This window comes from Mus caroli, unplaced genomic scaffold, assembly GCF_978045245.1.
Source record: "Mus caroli unplaced genomic scaffold, Mus_caroli_1 scaffold_8, whole genome shotgun sequence".
Classification (NCBI taxonomy): Eukaryota; Metazoa; Chordata; class Mammalia; order Rodentia; family Muridae; genus Mus; species Mus caroli.
Window position 1 is genome coordinate 87,731,633 of NW_028227263.1, and position 17,717 is coordinate 87,749,349.

General features: G+C 47.0%; 10 non-coding genes across 10 annotated transcripts; all 10 read left to right on the top strand.

Annotated features, from left to right (window-relative positions):
- The first annotated feature begins 281 nt into the window (after nt 1-281).
- On the top strand, nt 282-360 carry LOC147003202 (small nucleolar RNA SNORD115). Its single transcript, XR_015048182.1, has one exon. It is a non-coding gene; the product is annotated as a small nucleolar RNA SNORD115 (small nucleolar RNA).
- Nucleotides 361-2,120: 1,760 nt separating this feature from the next.
- LOC147003203 (small nucleolar RNA SNORD115) lies at nt 2,121-2,199 on the top strand. Its single transcript, XR_015048141.1, has one exon. It is a non-coding gene; the product is annotated as a small nucleolar RNA SNORD115 (small nucleolar RNA).
- A 1,760-nt stretch (nt 2,200-3,959) lies between these two features.
- On the top strand, nt 3,960-4,038 carry LOC147003204 (small nucleolar RNA SNORD115). Its single transcript, XR_015048142.1, has one exon. It is a non-coding gene; the product is annotated as a small nucleolar RNA SNORD115 (small nucleolar RNA).
- Nucleotides 4,039-5,798: 1,760 nt separating this feature from the next.
- Nucleotides 5,799-5,877, top strand: LOC147003205 (small nucleolar RNA SNORD115). The gene has a single exon (XR_015048143.1). It is a non-coding gene; the product is annotated as a small nucleolar RNA SNORD115 (small nucleolar RNA).
- Nucleotides 5,878-7,637: 1,760 nt separating this feature from the next.
- On the top strand, nt 7,638-7,716 carry LOC147003206 (small nucleolar RNA SNORD115). The gene has a single exon (XR_015048144.1). It is a non-coding gene; the product is annotated as a small nucleolar RNA SNORD115 (small nucleolar RNA).
- Nucleotides 7,717-9,476: 1,760 nt separating this feature from the next.
- Nucleotides 9,477-9,555, top strand: LOC147003207 (small nucleolar RNA SNORD115). Its single transcript, XR_015048145.1, has one exon. It is a non-coding gene; the product is annotated as a small nucleolar RNA SNORD115 (small nucleolar RNA).
- Nucleotides 9,556-11,314: 1,759 nt separating this feature from the next.
- On the top strand, nt 11,315-11,393 carry LOC147003208 (small nucleolar RNA SNORD115). Its single transcript, XR_015048184.1, has one exon. It is a non-coding gene; the product is annotated as a small nucleolar RNA SNORD115 (small nucleolar RNA).
- Nucleotides 11,394-13,152: 1,759 nt separating this feature from the next.
- LOC147003209 (small nucleolar RNA SNORD115) lies at nt 13,153-13,231 on the top strand. Its single transcript, XR_015048185.1, has one exon. It is a non-coding gene; the product is annotated as a small nucleolar RNA SNORD115 (small nucleolar RNA).
- Nucleotides 13,232-14,990: 1,759 nt separating this feature from the next.
- LOC147003210 (small nucleolar RNA SNORD115) lies at nt 14,991-15,069 on the top strand. Its single transcript, XR_015048146.1, has one exon. It is a non-coding gene; the product is annotated as a small nucleolar RNA SNORD115 (small nucleolar RNA).
- A 1,759-nt stretch (nt 15,070-16,828) lies between these two features.
- On the top strand, nt 16,829-16,907 carry LOC147003211 (small nucleolar RNA SNORD115). The gene has a single exon (XR_015048147.1). It is a non-coding gene; the product is annotated as a small nucleolar RNA SNORD115 (small nucleolar RNA).
- Nucleotides 16,908-17,717: the final 810 nt, after the last annotated feature.

Genomic DNA, 17,717 nt, shown 5'->3' on the forward strand with positions numbered 1-17,717 from the left:
AGGACAGTTCCTGCACAATGAAATTGCACCAGTAGAGCTCCAGAAAAGTGTCTCATATTTCTGACATTTATGTCAAGAAGGGACAACAAGCGCCTTGACTTCTTTCCCTTTCCTCTTTAGGAAGTCATTCTTCCAAGTTTCAAGAAAGGGTGCCCTTGCTTGCCTCTCAGACGTTTCGTCCCTGCATCCCTCTCCAGTTCCACGAGATCACTCCTAACTCTGAGGCAGTTTTGGAAAGGAAGGTAAGTGGTTGGATTAGGTTAGGTGTTCTGTCTAGGCCTGGGTCAATGATGACAACCCAACGTCATGAAGAGAGGTGATGACATAAAATTCATGCTCAATAGGATTACGCTGAGGCCCAACCAGGGAGACAGGGTTACAAGAGGTCCGTTGACTCCTTGGGAGGGCTCTTGGGTGACTTCCCTGAGGTCCTCAGATGCCCTTGCCCTGTTTCCCATGGCAGGAAATGTGGACATCTAGGGTGCACATTGTTTGGCAAACACTGCATGCCAACAAGCACCTTGTCCCACTTTCGAACCTTGGGCATTTCTGCAAGGCACGCCCCTTGCTCATGACCCTGTCTTTTCTGCTGTTTTGCAGTCATCTCACATGCCACCTTGGAGGGCAGAGAACCACAGATAATCAGGTAAGTGGTATGAACATGGTAAGGCCTCCACCTCCAGGTGACCTGCCCGTTCATGTTTTGGCTTTCAATTCTGAGCCAGTCTGTCCTTTCTGAATTGAGGGAGGACAAAATGGTATGCAATGGAACCAAACGAAGCTCGATTTGGGCTATGTTCTCCCATGTAGACCCCCTGGTTTTTAAAGTTCTAAGGAATTTTTTTCGATCCCCGAAAATTGTTTTCTCATGATTTTGACCTACTTCTCATGGAGAGAAGAGGATGACATTTTTAGAATGTTGGGAGCTCATACTTTGATGCTTACAAGGCTATTGTCAATAGGTACAGGAGGACAACACAAGTCTCCAGGGCCATTTGGGACTCTCCCTTTCCCATGCCACAGGAGACCCAAGGGACAGAGCCTTTCTTAGGGAGAAAGAAGGATTCTATGGTGTCCAACAGTGCTGGCCTACAAATGATGTGTTGGCAAAGGGCAATCCATCCAGCAATTATCTCAAAGATCTCAACCCAGAGGGAATTTACTTTGTGCATAGGGTGAGATGTTCATTTTTAAGTTGGTTCCCACCACCTGCCAAATTTCTTCATGGTATCATTTAGGGCGCCAAGAGCCTCACTGCAGAATCACTGAGGAAACAAAGGCCTACACATTAGGTTGATACAGGGAAATGCCAGGTGTTTAAAGGACCTAATTCCACTCTGATTCAAAACACCAAGGCCTGACTTGGATACAAAGACAGTGGTTACCCTCTCCTTTTCCAGGCTGGGCAACCCGTAGCAGCTTCACACAAACGGATCCATGTATCCACATTGGTTCTGTGGCCTGGGCCCAGGATTCTCGGGAGAGCTTCAGGAATCACAGTTCACACTTAGTGCTGTCATGCAACATAGAGCTTACAGAGGTCTGATGCCACCTTGGCACTTTGAAGAAGAACCCATCGTTTACTTTAATCATCCTCCAAATATCTATCTCTAGTTGTGTTTTATTGTCCTGTCCATAGTATTTGGGCAGCTCACCTTGAATGTTGATCCCTACAAAATTGCGAATCTAAGGTCACATGTGATGTGGCTTTTGCTTCGAGAGGAAGCAGTAAATCAGTTGGATTGCCAGGGCTCCTTTGTGCTTCCATGGATGTTTCCCTATGCTAGCCAGGACGACTTGTGTGTGCTGGGCCTGGTAGTAATAGAAGAGGCAAGCACAGGACAGTTCCTGCACAATGAAATTGCACCAGTAGAGCTCCAGAAAAGTGTCTCATATTTCTGACATTTATGTCAAGAAGGGACAACAAGCGCCTTGACTTCTTTCCCTTTCCTCTTTAGGAAGTCATTCTTCCAAGTTTCAAGAAAGGGTGCCCTTGCTTGCCTCTCAGACGTTTCGTCCCTGCATCCCTCTCCAGTTCCACGAGATCACTCCTAACTCTGAGGCAGTTTTTGGAAAGGAAGGTAAGTGGTTGGATTAGGTTAGGTGTTCTGTCTAGGCCTGGGTCAATGATGACAACCCAAAGTCATGAAGAGAGGTGATGACATAAAATTCATGCTCAATAGGATTACGCTGAGGCCCAACCAGGGCGACAGGGTTACAAGAGGTCCGTTGACTCCTTGGGAGGGCTCTTGGGTGACTTCCCTGAGGTCCTCAGATGCCCTTGCCCTGTTTCCCATGGCAGGAAATGTGGACATCTAGGGTGCACATTGTTTGGCAAACACTGCATGCCAACAAGCACCTTGTCCCACTTTCGAACCTTGGGCATTTCTGCAAGGCACGCCCCTTGCTCATGACCCTGTCTTTTCTGCTGTTTTGCAGTCATCTCACATGCCACCTTGGAGGGCAGAGAACCACAGATAATCAGGTAAGTGGTATGAACATGGTAAGGCCTCCACCTCCAGGTGACCTGCCCGTTCATGTTTTGGCTTTCAATTCTGAGCCAGTCTGTCCTTTCTGAATTGAGGGAGGACAAAATGGTATGCAATGGAACCAAACGAAGCTCGATTTGGGCTATGTTCTCCCATGTAGACCCCCTGGTTTTTAAAGTTCTAAGGAATTTTTTTCGATCCCCGAAAATTGTTTTCTCATGATTTTGACCTACTTCTCATGGAGAGAAGAGGATGACATTTTTAGAATGTTGGGAGCTCATACTTTGATGCTTACAAGGCTATTGTCAATAGGTACAGGAGGACAACACAAGTCTCCAGGGCCATTTGGGACTCTCCCTTTCCCATGCCACAGGAGACCCAAGGGACAGAGCCTTTCTTAGGGAGAAAGAAGGATTCTATGGTGTCCAACAGTGCTGGCCTACAAATGATGTGTTGGCAAAGGGCAATCCATCCAGCAATTATCTCAAAGATCTCAACCCAGAGGGAATTTACTTTGTGCATAGGGTGAGATGTTCATTTTTAAGTTGGTTCCCACCACCTGCCAAATTTCTTCATGGTATCATTTAGGGCGCCAAGAGCCTCACTGCAGAATCACTGAGGAAACAAAGGCCTACACATTAGGTTGATACAGGGAAATGCCAGGTGTTTAAAGGACCTAATTCCACTCTGATTCAAAACACCAAGGCCTGACTTGGATACAAAGACAGTGGTTACCCTCTCCTTTTCCAGGCTGGGCAACCCGTAGCAGCTTCACACAAACGGATCCATGTATCCACATTGGTTCTGTGGCCTGGGCCCAGGATTCTCGGGAGAGCTTCAGGAATCACAGTTCACACTTAGTGCTGTCATGCAACATAGAGCTTACAGAGGTCTGATGCCACCTTGGCACTTTGAAGAAGAAGCCATCGTTTACTTTAATCATCCTCCAAATATCTATCTCTAGTTGTGTTTTATTGTCCTGTCCATAGTATTTGGGCAGCTCACCTTGAATGTTGATCCCTACAAAATTGCGAATCTAAGGTCACATGTGATGTGGCTTTTGCTTCGAGAGGAAGCAGTAAATCAGTTGGATTGCCAGGGCTCCTTTGTGCTTCCATGGATGTTTCCCTATGCTAGCCAGGACGACTTGTGTGTGCTGGGCCTGGTAGTAATAGAAGAGGCAAGCACAGGACAGTTCCTGCACAATGAAATTGCACCAGTAGAGCTCCAGAAAAGTGTCTCATATTTCTGACATTTATGTCAAGAAGGGACAACAAGCGCCTTGACTTCTTTCCCTTTCCTCTTTAGGAAGTCATTCTTCCAAGTTTCAAGAAAGGGTGCCCTTGCTTGCCTCTCAGACGTTTCGTCCCTGCATCCCTCTCCAGTTCCACGAGATCACTCCTAACTCTGAGGCAGTTTTTGGAAAGGAAGGTAAGTGGTTGGATTAGGTTAGGTGTTCTGTCTAGGCCTGGGTCAATGATGACAACCCAAAGTCATGAAGAGAGGTGATGACATAAAATTCATGCTCAATAGGATTACGCTGAGGCCCAACCAGGGCGACAGGGTTACAAGAGGTCCGTTGACTCCTTGGGAGGGCTCTTGGGTGACTTCCCTGAGGTCCTCAGATGCCCTTGCCCTGTTTCCCATGGCAGGAAATGTGGACATCTAGGGTGCACATTGTTTGGCAAACACTGCATGCCAACAAGCACCTTGTCCCACTTTCGAACCTTGGGCATTTCTGCAAGGCACGCCCCTTGCTCATGACCCTGTCTTTTCTGCTGTTTTGCAGTCATCTCACATGCCACCTTGGAGGGCAGAGAACCACAGATAATCAGGTAAGTGGTATGAACATGGTAAGGCCTCCACCTCCAGGTGACCTGCCCGTTCATGTTTTGGCTTTCAATTCTGAGCCAGTCTGTCCTTTCTGAATTGAGGGAGGACAAAATGGTATGCAATGGAACCAAACGAAGCTCGATTTGGGCTATGTTCTCCCATGTAGACCCCCTGGTTTTTAAAGTTCTAAGGAATTTTTTTCGATCCCCGAAAATTGTTTTCTCATGATTTTGACCTACTTCTCATGGAGAGAAGAGGATGACATTTTTAGAATGTTGGGAGCTCATACTTTGATGCTTACAAGGCTATTGTCAATAGGTACAGGAGGACAACACAAGTCTCCAGGGCCATTTGGGACTCTCCCTTTCCCATGCCACAGGAGACCCAAGGGACAGAGCCTTTCTTAGGGAGAAAGAAGGATTCTATGGTGTCCAACAGTGCTGGCCTACAAATGATGTGTTGGCAAAGGGCAATCCATCCAGCAATTATCTCAAAGATCTCAACCCAGAGGGAATTTACTTTGTGCATAGGGTGAGATGTTCATTTTTAAGTTGGTTCCCACCACCTGCCAAATTTCTTCATGGTATCATTTAGGGCGCCAAGAGCCTCACTGCAGAATCACTGAGGAAACAAAGGCCTACACATTAGGTTGATACAGGGAAATGCCAGGTGTTTAAAGGACCTAATTCCACTCTGATTCAAAACACCAAGGCCTGACTTGGATACAAAGACAGTGGTTACCCTCTCCTTTTCCAGGCTGGGCAACCCGTAGCAGCTTCACACAAACGGATCCATGTATCCACATTGGTTCTGTGGCCTGGGCCCAGGATTCTCGGGAGAGCTTCAGGAATCACAGTTCACACTTAGTGCTGTCATGCAACATAGAGCTTACAGAGGTCTGATGCCACCTTGGCACTTTGAAGAAGAAGCCATCGTTTACTTTAATCATCCTCCAAATATCTATCTCTAGTTGTGTTTTATTGTCCTGTCCATAGTATTTGGGCAGCTCACCTTGAATGTTGATCCCTACAAAATTGCGAATCTAAGGTCACATGTGATGTGGCTTTTGCTTCGAGAGGAAGCAGTAAATCAGTTGGATTGCCAGGGCTCCTTTGTGCTTCCATGGATGTTTCCCTATGCTAGCCAGGACGACTTGTGTGTGCTGGGCCTGGTAGTAATAGAAGAGGCAAGCACAGGACAGTTCCTGCACAATGAAATTGCACCAGTAGAGCTCCAGAAAAGTGTCTCATATTTCTGACATTTATGTCAAGAAGGGACAACAAGCGCCTTGACTTCTTTCCCTTTCCTCTTTAGGAAGTCATTCTTCCAAGTTTCAAGAAAGGGTGCCCTTGCTTGCCTCTCAGACGTTTCGTCCCTGCATCCCTCTCCAGTTCCACGAGATCACTCCTAACTCTGAGGCAGTTTTTGGAAAGGAAGGTAAGTGGTTGGATTAGGTTAGGTGTTCTGTCTAGGCCTGGGTCAATGATGACAACCCAAAGTCATGAAGAGAGGTGATGACATAAAATTCATGCTCAATAGGATTACGCTGAGGCCCAACCAGGGCGACAGGGTTACAAGAGGTCCGTTGACTCCTTGGGAGGGCTCTTGGGTGACTTCCCTGAGGTCCTCAGATGCCCTTGCCCTGTTTCCCATGGCAGGAAATGTGGACATCTAGGGTGCACATTGTTTGGCAAACACTGCATGCCAACAAGCACCTTGTCCCACTTTCGAACCTTGGGCATTTCTGCAAGGCACGCCCCTTGCTCATGACCCTGTCTTTTCTGCTGTTTTGCAGTCATCTCACATGCCACCTTGGAGGGCAGAGAACCACAGATAATCAGGTAAGTGGTATGAACATGGTAAGGCCTCCACCTCCAGGTGACCTGCCCGTTCATGTTTTGGCTTTCAATTCTGAGCCAGTCTGTCCTTTCTGAATTGAGGGAGGACAAAATGGTATGCAATGGAACCAAACGAAGCTCGATTTGGGCTATGTTCTCCCATGTAGACCCCCTGGTTTTTAAAGTTCTAAGGAATTTTTTTCGATCCCCGAAAATTGTTTTCTCATGATTTTGACCTACTTCTCATGGAGAGAAGAGGATGACATTTTTAGAATGTTGGGAGCTCATACTTTGATGCTTACAAGGCTATTGTCAATAGGTACAGGAGGACAACACAAGTCTCCAGGGCCATTTGGGACTCTCCCTTTCCCATGCCACAGGAGACCCAAGGGACAGAGCCTTTCTTAGGGAGAAAGAAGGATTCTATGGTGTCCAACAGTGCTGGCCTACAAATGATGTGTTGGCAAAGGGCAATCCATCCAGCAATTATCTCAAAGATCTCAACCCAGAGGGAATTTACTTTGTGCATAGGGTGAGATGTTCATTTTTAAGTTGGTTCCCACCACCTGCCAAATTTCTTCATGGTATCATTTAGGGCGCCAAGAGCCTCACTGCAGAATCACTGAGGAAACAAAGGCCTACACATTAGGTTGATACAGGGAAATGCCAGGTGTTTAAAGGACCTAATTCCACTCTGATTCAAAACACCAAGGCCTGACTTGGATACAAAGACAGTGGTTACCCTCTCCTTTTCCAGGCTGGGCAACCCGTAGCAGCTTCACACAAACGGATCCATGTATCCACATTGGTTCTGTGGCCTGGGCCCAGGATTCTCGGGAGAGCTTCAGGAATCACAGTTCACACTTAGTGCTGTCATGCAACATAGAGCTTACAGAGGTCTGATGCCACCTTGGCACTTTGAAGAAGAACCCATCGTTTACTTTAATCATCCTCCAAATATCTATCTCTAGTTGTGTTTTATTGTCCTGTCCATAGTATTTGGGCAGCTCACCTTGAATGTTGATCCCTACAAAATTGCGAATCTAAGGTCACATGTGATGTGGCTTTTGCTTCGAGAGGAAGCAGTAAATCAGTTGGATTGCCAGGGCTCCTTTGTGCTTCCATGGATGTTTCCCTATGCTAGCCAGGACGACTTGTGTGTGCTGGGCCTGGTAGTAATAGAAGAGGCAAGCACAGGACAGTTCCTGCACAATGAAATTGCACCAGTAGAGCTCCAGAAAAGTGTCTCATATTTCTGACATTTATGTCAAGAAGGGACAACAAGCGCCTTGACTTCTTTCCCTTTCCTCTTTAGGAAGTCATTCTTCCAAGTTTCAAGAAAGGGTGCCCTTGCTTGCCTCTCAGACGTTTCGTCCCTGCATCCCTCTCCAGTTCCACGAGATCACTCCTAACTCTGAGGCAGTTTTTGGAAAGGAAGGTAAGTGGTTGGATTAGGTTAGGTGTTCTGTCTAGGCCTGGGTCAATGATGACAACCCAAAGTCATGAAGAGAGGTGATGACATAAAATTCATGCTCAATAGGATTACGCTGAGGCCCAACCAGGGCGACAGGGTTACAAGAGGTCCGTTGACTCCTTGGGAGGGCTCTTGGGTGACTTCCCTGAGGTCCTCAGATGCCCTTGCCCTGTTTCCCATGGCAGGAAATGTGGACATCTAGGGTGCACATTGTTTGGCAAACACTGCATGCCAACAAGCACCTTGTCCCACTTTCGAACCTTGGGCATTTCTGCAAGGCACGCCCCTTGCTCATGACCCTGTCTTTTCTGCTGTTTTGCAGTCATCTCACATGCCACCTTGGAGGGCAGAGAACCACAGATAATCAGGTAAGTGGTATGAACATGGTAAGGCCTCCACCTCCAGGTGACCTGCCCGTTCATGTTTTGGCTTTCAATTCTGAGCCAGTCTGTCCTTTCTGAATTGAGGGAGGACAAAATGGTATGCAATGGAACCAAACGAAGCTCGATTTGGGCTATGTTCTCCCATGTAGACCCCCTGGTTTTTAAAGTTCTAAGGAATTTTTTTCGATCCCCGAAAATTGTTTTCTCATGATTTTGACCTACTTCTCATGGAGAGAAGAGGATGACATTTTTAGAATGTTGGGAGCTCATACTTTGATGCTTACAAGGCTATTGTCAATAGGTACAGGAGGACAACACAAGTCTCCAGGGCCATTTGGGACTCTCCCTTTCCCATGCCACAGGAGACCCAAGGGACAGAGCCTTTCTTAGGGAGAAAGAAGGATTCTATGGTGTCCAACAGTGCTGGCCTACAAATGATGTGTTGGCAAAGGGCAATCCATCCAGCAATTATCTCAAAGATCTCAACCCAGAGGGAATTTACTTTGTGCATAGGGTGAGATGTTCATTTTTAAGTTGGTTCCCACCACCTGCCAAATTTCTTCATGGTATCATTTAGGGCGCCAAGAGCCTCACTGCAGAATCACTGAGGAAACAAAGGCCTACACATTAGGTTGATACAGGGAAATGCCAGGTGTTTAAAGGACCTAATTCCACTCTGATTCAAAACACCAAGGCCTGACTTGGATACAAAGACAGTGGTTACCCTCTCCTTTTCCAGGCTGGGCAACCCGTAGCAGCTTCACACAAACGGATCCATGTATCCACATTGGTTCTGTGGCCTGGGCCCAGGATTCTCGGGAGAGCTTCAGGAATCACAGTTCACACTTAGTGCTGTCATGCAACATAGAGCTTACAGAGGTCTGATGCCACCTTGGCACTTTGAAGAAGAACCCATCGTTTACTTTAATCATCCTCCAAATATCTATCTCTAGTTGTGTTTTATTGTCCTGTCCATAGTATTTGGGCAGCTCACCTTGAATGTTGATCCCTACAAAATTGCGAATCTAAGGTCACATGTGATGTGGCTTTTGCTTCGAGAGGAAGCAGTAAATCAGTTGGATTGCCAGGGCTCCTTTGTGCTTCCATGGATGTTTCCCTATGCTAGCCAGGACGACTTGTGTGTGCTGGGCCTGGTAGTAATAGAAGAGGCAAGCACAGGACAGTTCCTGCACAATGAAATTGCACCAGTAGAGCTCCAGAAAAGTGTCTCATATTTCTGACATTTATGTCAAGAAGGGACAACAAGCGCCTTGACTTCTTTCCCTTTCCTCTTTAGGAAGTCATTCTTCCAAGTTTCAAGAAAGGGTGCCCTTGCTTGCCTCTCAGACGTTTCGTCCCTGCATCCCTCTCCAGTTCCACGAGATCACTCCTAACTCTGAGGCAGTTTTTGGAAAGGAAGGTAAGTGGTTGGATTAGGTTAGGTGTTCTGTCTAGGCCTGGGTCAATGATGACAACCCAAAGTCATGAAGAGAGGTGATGACATAAAATTCATGCTCAATAGGATTACGCTGAGGCCCAACCAGGGCGACAGGGTTACAAGAGGTCCGTTGACTCCTTGGGAGGGCTCTTGGGTGACTTCCCTGAGGTCCTCAGATGCCCTTGCCCTGTTTCCCATGGCAGGAAATGTGGACATCTAGGGTGCACATTGTTTGGCAAACACTGCATGCCAACAAGCACCTTGTCCCACTTTCGAACCTTGGGCATTTCTGCAAGGCACGCCCCTTGCTCATGACCCTGTCTTTTCTGCTGTTTTGCAGTCATCTCACATGCCACCTTGGAGGGCAGAGAACCACAGATAATCAGGTAAGTGGTATGAACATGGTAAGGCCTCCACCTCCAGGTGACCTGCCCGTTCATGTTTTGGCTTTCAATTCTGAGCCAGTCTGTCCTTTCTGAATTGAGGGAGGACAAAATGGTATGCAATGGAACCAAACGAAGCTCGATTTGGGCTATGTTCTCCCATGTAGACCCCCTGGTTTTTAAAGTTCTAAGGAATTTTTTTCGATCCCCGAAAATTGTTTTCTCATGATTTTGACCTACTTCTCATGGAGAGAAGAGGATGACATTTTTAGAATGTTGGGAGCTCATACTTTGATGCTTACAAGGCTATTGTCAATAGGTACAGGAGGACAACACAAGTCTCCAGGGCCATTTGGGACTCTCCCTTTCCCATGCCACAGGAGACCCAAGGGACAGAGCCTTTCTTAGGGAGAAAGAAGGATTCTATGGTGTCCAACAGTGCTGGCCTACAAATGATGTGTTGGCAAAGGGCAATCCATCCAGCAATTATCTCAAAGATCTCAACCCAGAGGGAATTTACTTTGTGCATAGGGTGAGATGTTCATTTTTAAGTTGGTTCCCACCACCTGCCAAATTTCTTCATGGTATCATTTAGGGCGCCAAGAGCCTCACTGCAGAATCACTGAGGAAACAAAGGCCTACACATTAGGTTGATACAGGGAAATGCCAGGTGTTTAAAGGACCTAATTCCACTCTGATTCAAAACACCAAGGCCTGACTTGGATACAAAGACAGTGGTTACCCTCTCCTTTTCCAGGCTGGGCAACCCGTAGCAGCTTCACACAAACGGATCCATGTATCCACATTGGTTCTGTGGCCTGGGCCCAGGATTCTCGGGAGAGCTTCAGGAATCACAGTTCACACTTAGTGCTGTCATGCAACATAGAGCTTACAGAGGTCTGATGCCACCTTGGCACTTTGAAGAAGAACCCATCGTTTACTTTAATCATCCTCCAAATATCTATCTCTAGTTGTGTTTTATTGTCCTGTCCAGAGTATTTGGGCAGCTCACCTTGAATGTTGATCCCTACAAAATTGCGAATCTCAGGTCACATGTGATGTGGCTTTTGCTTCGAGAGGAAGCAGTAAATCAGTTGGATTGCCAGGGCTCCTTTGTGCTTCCATGGATGTTTCCCTATGCTAGCCAGGACGACTTGTGTGTGCTGGGCCTGGTAGTAATAGAAGAGGCAAGCACAGGACAGTTCCTGCACAATGAAATTGCACCAGTAGAGCTCCAGAAAAGTGTCTCATATTTCTGACATTTATGTCAAGAAGGGACAACAAGCGCCTTGACTTCTTTCCCTTTCCTCTTTAGGAAGTCATTCTTCCAAGTTTCAAGAAAGGGTGCCCTTGCTTGCCTCTCAGACGTTTCGTCCCTGCATCCCTCTCCAGTTCCACGAGATCACTCCTAACTCTGAGGCAGTTTTGGAAAGGAAGGTAAGTGGTTGGATTAGGTTAGGTGTTCTGTCTAGGCCTGGGTCAATGATGACAACCCAACGTCATGAAGAGAGGTGATGACATAAAATTCTTGCTCAATAGGATTACGCTGAGGCCCAACCAGGGCGACAGGGTTACAAGAGGTCCGTTGACTCCTTGGGAGGGCTCTTGGGTGACTTCCCTGAGGTCCTCAGATGCCCTTGCCCTGTTTCCCATGGCAGGAAATGTGGACATCTAGGGTGCACATTGTTTGGCAAACACTGCATGCCAACAAGCACCTTGTCCCACTTTCGAACCTTGGGCATTTCTGCAAGGCACGCCCCTTGCTCATGACCCTGTCTTTTCTGCTGTTTTGCAGTCATCTCACATGCCACCTTGGAGGGCAGAGAACCACAGATAATCAGGTAAGTGGTATGAACATGGTAAGGCCTCCACCTCCAGGTGACCTGCCCGTTCATGTTTTGGCTTTCAATTCTGAGCCAGTCTGTCCTTTCTGAATTGAGGGAGGACAAAATGGTATGCAATGGAACCAAACGAAGCTCGATTTGGGCTATGTTCTCCCATGTAGACCCCCTGGTTTTTAAAGTTCTAAGGAATTTTTTTCGATCCCCGAAAATTGTTTTCTCATGATTTTGACCTACTTCTCATGGAGAGAAGAGGATGACATTTTTAGAATGTTGGGAGCTCATACTTTGATGCTTACAAGGCTATTGTCAATAGGTACAGGAGGACAACACAAGTCTCCAGGGCCATTTGGGACTCTCCCTTTCCCATGCCACAGGAGACCCAAGGGACAGAGCCTTTCTTAGGGAGAAAGAAGGATTCTATGGTGTCCAACAGTGCTGGCCTACAAATGATGTGTTGGCAAAGGGCAATCCATCCAGCAATTATCTCAAAGATCTCAACCCAGAGGGAATTTACTTTGTGCATAGGGTGAGATGTTCATTTTTAAGTTGGTTCCCACCACCTGCCAAATTTCTTCATGGTATCATTTAGGGCGCCAAGAGCCTCACTGCAGAATCACTGAGGAAACAAAGGCCTACACATTAGGTTGATACAGGGAAATGCCAGGTGTTTAAAGGACCTAATTCCACTCTGATTCAAAACACCAAGGCCTGACTTGGATACAAAGACAGTGGTTACCCTCTCCTTTTCCAGGCTGGGCAACCCGTAGCAGCTTCACACAAACGGATCCATGTATCCACATTGGTTCTGTGGCCTGGGCCCAGGATTCTCGGGAGAGCTTCAGGAATCACAGTTCACACTTAGTGCTGTCATGCAACATAGAGCTTACAGAGGTCTGATGCCACCTTGGCACTTTGAAGAAGAACCCATTGTTTACTTTAATCATACTCCAAATATCTATCTCTAGTTGTGTTTTATTGTCCTGTCCATAGTATTTGGGCAGCTCACCTTGAATGTTGATCCCTACAAAATTGCGAATCTAAGGTCACATGTGATGTGGCTTTTGCTTCGAGAGGAAGCAGTAAATCAGTTGGATTGCCAGGGCTCCTTTGTGCTTCCATGGATGTTTCCCTATGCTAGCCAGGACGACTTGTGTGTGCTGGGCCTGGTAGTAATAGAAGAGGCAAGCACAGGACAGTTCCTGCACAATGAAATTGCACCAGTAGAGCTCCAGAAAAGTGTCTCATATTTCTGACATTTATGTCAAGAAGGGACAACAAGCGCCTTGACTTCTTTCCCTTTCCTCTTTAGGAAGTCATTCTTCCAAGTTTCAAGAAAGGGTGCCCTTGCTTGCCTCTCAGACGTTTCGTCCCTGCATCCCTCTCCAGTTCCACGAGATCACTCCTAACTCTGAGGCAGTTTTGGAAAGGAAGGTAAGTGGTTGGATTAGGTTAGGTGTTCTGTCTAGGCCTGGGTCAATGATGACAACCCAACGTCATGAAGAGAGGTGATGACATAAAATTCTTGCTCAATAGGATTACGCTGAGGCCCAACCAGGGCGACAGGGTTACAAGAGGTCCGTTGACTCCTTGGGAGGGCTCTTGGGTGACTTCCCTGAGGTCCTCAGATGCCCTTGCCCTGTTTCCCATGGCAGGAAATGTGGACATCTAGGGTGCACATTGTTTGGCAAACACTGCATGCCAACAAGCACCTTGTCCCACTTTCGAACCTTGGGCATTTCTGCAAGGCACGCCCCTTGCTCATGACCCTGTCTTTTCTGCTGTTTTGCAGTCATCTCACATGCCACCTTGGAGGGCAGAGAACCACAGATAATCAGGTAAGTGGTATGAACATGGTAAGGCCTCCACCTCCAGGTGACCTGCCCGTTCATGTTTTGGCTTTCAATTCTGAGCCAGTCTGTCCTTTCTGAATTGAGGGAGGACAAAATGGTATGCAATGGAACCAAATGAAGCTCGATTTGGGCTATGTTCTCCCATGTAGACCCCCTGGTTTTTAAAGTTCTAAGGAATTTTTTTCGATCCCCGAAAATTGTTTTCTCATGATTTTGACCTACTTCTCATGGAGAGAAGAGGATGACATTTTTAGAATGTTGGGAGCTCATACATTGATGCTTACAAGGCTATTGTCAATAGGTACAGGAGGACAACACAAGTCTCCAGGGCCATTTGGGACTCTCCCTTTCCCATGCCACAGGAGACCCAAGGGACAGAGCCTTTCTTAGGGAGAAAGAAGGATTCTATGGTGTCCAACAGTGCTGGCCTACAAATGATGTGTTGGCAAAGGGCAATCCATCCAGCAATTATCTCAAAGATCTCAACCCAGAGGGAATTTACTTTGTGCATAGGGTGAGATGTTCATTTTTAAGTTGGTTCCCACCACCTGCCAAATTTCTTCATGGTATCATTTAGGGCGCCAAGAGCCTCACTGCAGAATCACTGAGGAAACAAAGGCCTACACATTAGGTTGATACAGGGAAATGCCAGGTGTTTAAAGGACCTAATTCCACTCTGATTCAAAACACCAAGGCCTGACTTGGATACAAAGACAGTGGTTACCCTCTCCTTTTCCAGGCTGGGCAACCCGTAGCAGCTTCACACAAACGGATCAATGTATCCACATTGGTTCTGTGGCCTGGGCCCAGGATTCTCGGGAGAGCTTCAGGAATCACAGTTCACACTTAGTGCTGTCATGCAACATAGAGCTTACAGAGGTCTGATGCCACCTTGGCACTTTGAAGAAGAACCCATCGTTTACTTTAATCATACTCCAAATATCTATCTCTAGTTGTGTTTTATTGTCCTGTCCATAGTATTTGGGCAGCTCACCTTGAATGTTGATCCCTACAAAATTGCGAATCTAAGGTCACATGTGATGTGGCTTTTGCTTCGAGAGGAAGCAGTAAATCAGTTGGATTGCCAGGGCTCCTTTGTGCTTCCATGGATGTTTCCCTATGCTAGCCAGGACGACTTGTGTGTGCTGGGCCTGGTAGTAATAGAAGAGGCAAGCACAGGACAGTTCCTGCACAATGAAATTGCACCAGTAGAGCTCCAGAAAAGTGTCTCATATTTCTGACATTTATGTCAAGAAGGGACAACAAGCGCCTTGACTTCTTTCCCTTTCCTCTTTAGGAAGTCATTCTTCCAAGTTTCAAGAAAGGGTGCCCTTGCTTGCCTCTCAGACGTTTCGTCCCTGCATCCCTCTCCAGTTCCACGAGATCACTCCTAACTCTGAGGCAGTTTTGGAAAGGAAGGTAAGTGGTTGGATTAGGTTAGGTGTTCTGTCTAGGCCTGGGTCAATGATGACAACCCAAAGTCATGAAGAGAGGTGATGACATAAAATTCATGCTCAATAGGATTACGCTGAGGCCCAACCAGGGCGACAGGGTTACAAGAGGTCCGTTGACTCCTTGGGAGGGCTCTTGGGTGACTTCCCTGAGGTCCTCAGATGCCCTTGCCCTGTTGCCCATGGCAGGAAATGTGGACATCTAGGGTGCACATTGTTTGGCAAACACTGCATGCCAACAAGCACCTTGTCCCACTTTCGAACCTTGGGCATTTCTGCAAGGCACGCCCCTTGCTCATGACCCTGTCTTTTCTGCTGTTTTGCAGTCATCTCACATGCCACCTTGGAGGGCAGAGAACCACAGATAATCAGGTAAGTGGTATGAACATGGTAAGGCCTCCACCTCCAGGTGACCTGCCCGTTCATGTTTTGGCTTTCAATTCTGAGCCAGTCTGTCCTTTCTGAATTGAGGGAGGACAAAATGGTATGCAATGGAACCAAACGAAGCTCGATTTGGGCTATGTTCTCCCATGTAGACCCCCTGGTTTTTAAAGTTCTAAGGAATTTTTTTCGATCCCCGAAAATTGTTTTCTCATGATTTTGACCTACTTCTCATGGAGAGAAGAGGATGACATTTTTAGAATGTTGGGAGCTCATACTTTGATGCTTACAAGGCTATTGTCAATAGGTACAGGAGGACAACACAAGTCTCCAGGGCCATTTGGGACTCTCCCTTTCCCATGCCACAGGAGACCCAAGGGACAGAGCCTTTCTTAGGGAGAAAGAAGGATTCTATGGTGTCCAACAGTGCTGGCCTACAAATGATGTGTTGGCAAAGGGCAATCCATCCAGCAATTATCTCAAAGATCTCAACCCAGAGGGAATTTACTTTGTGCATAGGGTGAGATGTTCATTTTTAAGTTGGTTCCCACCACCTGCCAAATTTCTTCATGGTATCATTTAGGGCGCCAAGAGCCTCACTGCAGAATCACTGAGGAAACAAAGGCCTACACATTAGGTTGATACAGGGAAATGCCAGGTGTTTAAAGGACCTAATTCCACTCTGATTCAAAACACCAAGGCCTGACTTGGATACAAAGACAGTGGTTACCCTCTCCTTTTCCAGGCTGGGCAACCCGTAGCAGCTTCACACAAACGGATCCATGTATCCACATTGGTTCTGTGGCCTGGGCCCAGGATTCTCGGGAGAGCTTCAGGAATCACAGTTCACACTTAGTGCTGTCATGCAACATAGAGCTTACAGAGGTCTGATGCCACCTTGGCACTTTGAAGAAGAACCCATCGTTTACTTTAATCATCCTCCAAATATCTATCTCTAGTTGTGTTTTATTGTCCTGTCCATAGTATTTGGGCAGCTCACCTTGAATGTTGATCCCTACAAAATTGCGAATCTAAGGTCACATGTGATGTGGCTTTTGCTTCGAGAGGAAGCAGTAAATCAGTTGGATTGCCAGGGCTCCTTTGTGCTTCCATGGATGTTTCCCTATGCTAGCCAGGACGACTTGTGTGTGCTGGGCCTGGTAGTAATAGAAGAGGCAAGCACAGGACAGTTCCTGCACAATGAAATTGCACCAGTAGAGCTCCAGAAAAGTGTCTCATATTTCTGACATTTATGTCAAGAAGGGACAACAAGTTCCTTGACTTCTTTCCCTTTCCTCTTTAGGAAGTCATTCTTCCAAGTTTCAAGAAAGGGTGCCCTTGCTTGCCTCTCAGACGTTTCGTCCCTGCATCCCTCTCCAGTTCCACGAGATCACTCCTAACTCTGAGGCAGTTTTGGAAAGGAAGGTAAGTGGTTGGATTAGGTTAGGTGTTCTGTCTAGGCCTGGGTCAATGATGACAACCCAAAGTCATGAAGAGAGGTGATGACATAAAATTCATGCTCAATAGGATTACGCTGAGGCCCAACCAGGGCGACAGGGTTACAAGAGGTCCGTTGACTCCTTGGGAGGGCTCTTGGGTGACTTCCCTGAGGTCCTCAGATGCCCTTGCCCTGTTTCCCATGGCAGGAAATGTGGACATCTAGGGTGCACATTGTTTGGCAAACACTGCATGCCAACAAGCACCTTGTCCCACTTTCGAACCTTGGGCATTTCTGCAAGGCACGCCCCTTGCTCATGACCCTGTCTTTTCTGCTGTTTTGCAGTCATCTCACATGCCACCTTGGAGGGCAGAGAACCACAGATAATCAGGTAAGTGGTATGAACATGGTAAGGCCTCCACCTCCAGGTGACCTGCCCGTTCATGTTTTGGCTTTCAATTCTGAGCCAGTCTGTCCTTTCTGAATTGAGGGAGGACAAAATGGTATGCAATGGAACCAAACGAAGCTCGATTTGGGCTATGTTCTCCCATGTAGACCCCCTGGTTTTTAAAGTTCTAAGGAATTTTTTTCGATCCCCGAAAATTGTTTTCTCATGATTTTGACCTACTTCTCATGGAGAGAAGAGGATGACATTTTTAGAATGTTGGGAGCTCATACTTTGATGCTTACAAGGCTATTGTCAATAGGTACAGGAGGACAACACAAGTCTCCAGGGCCATTTGGGACTCTCCCTTTCCCATGCCACAGGAGACCCAAGGGACAGAGCCTTTCTTAGGGAGAAAGAAGGATTCTATGGTGTCCAACAGTGCTGGCCTACAAATGATGTGTTGGCAAAGGGCAATCCATCCAGCAATTATCTCAAAGATCTCAACCCAGAGGGAATTTACTTTGTGC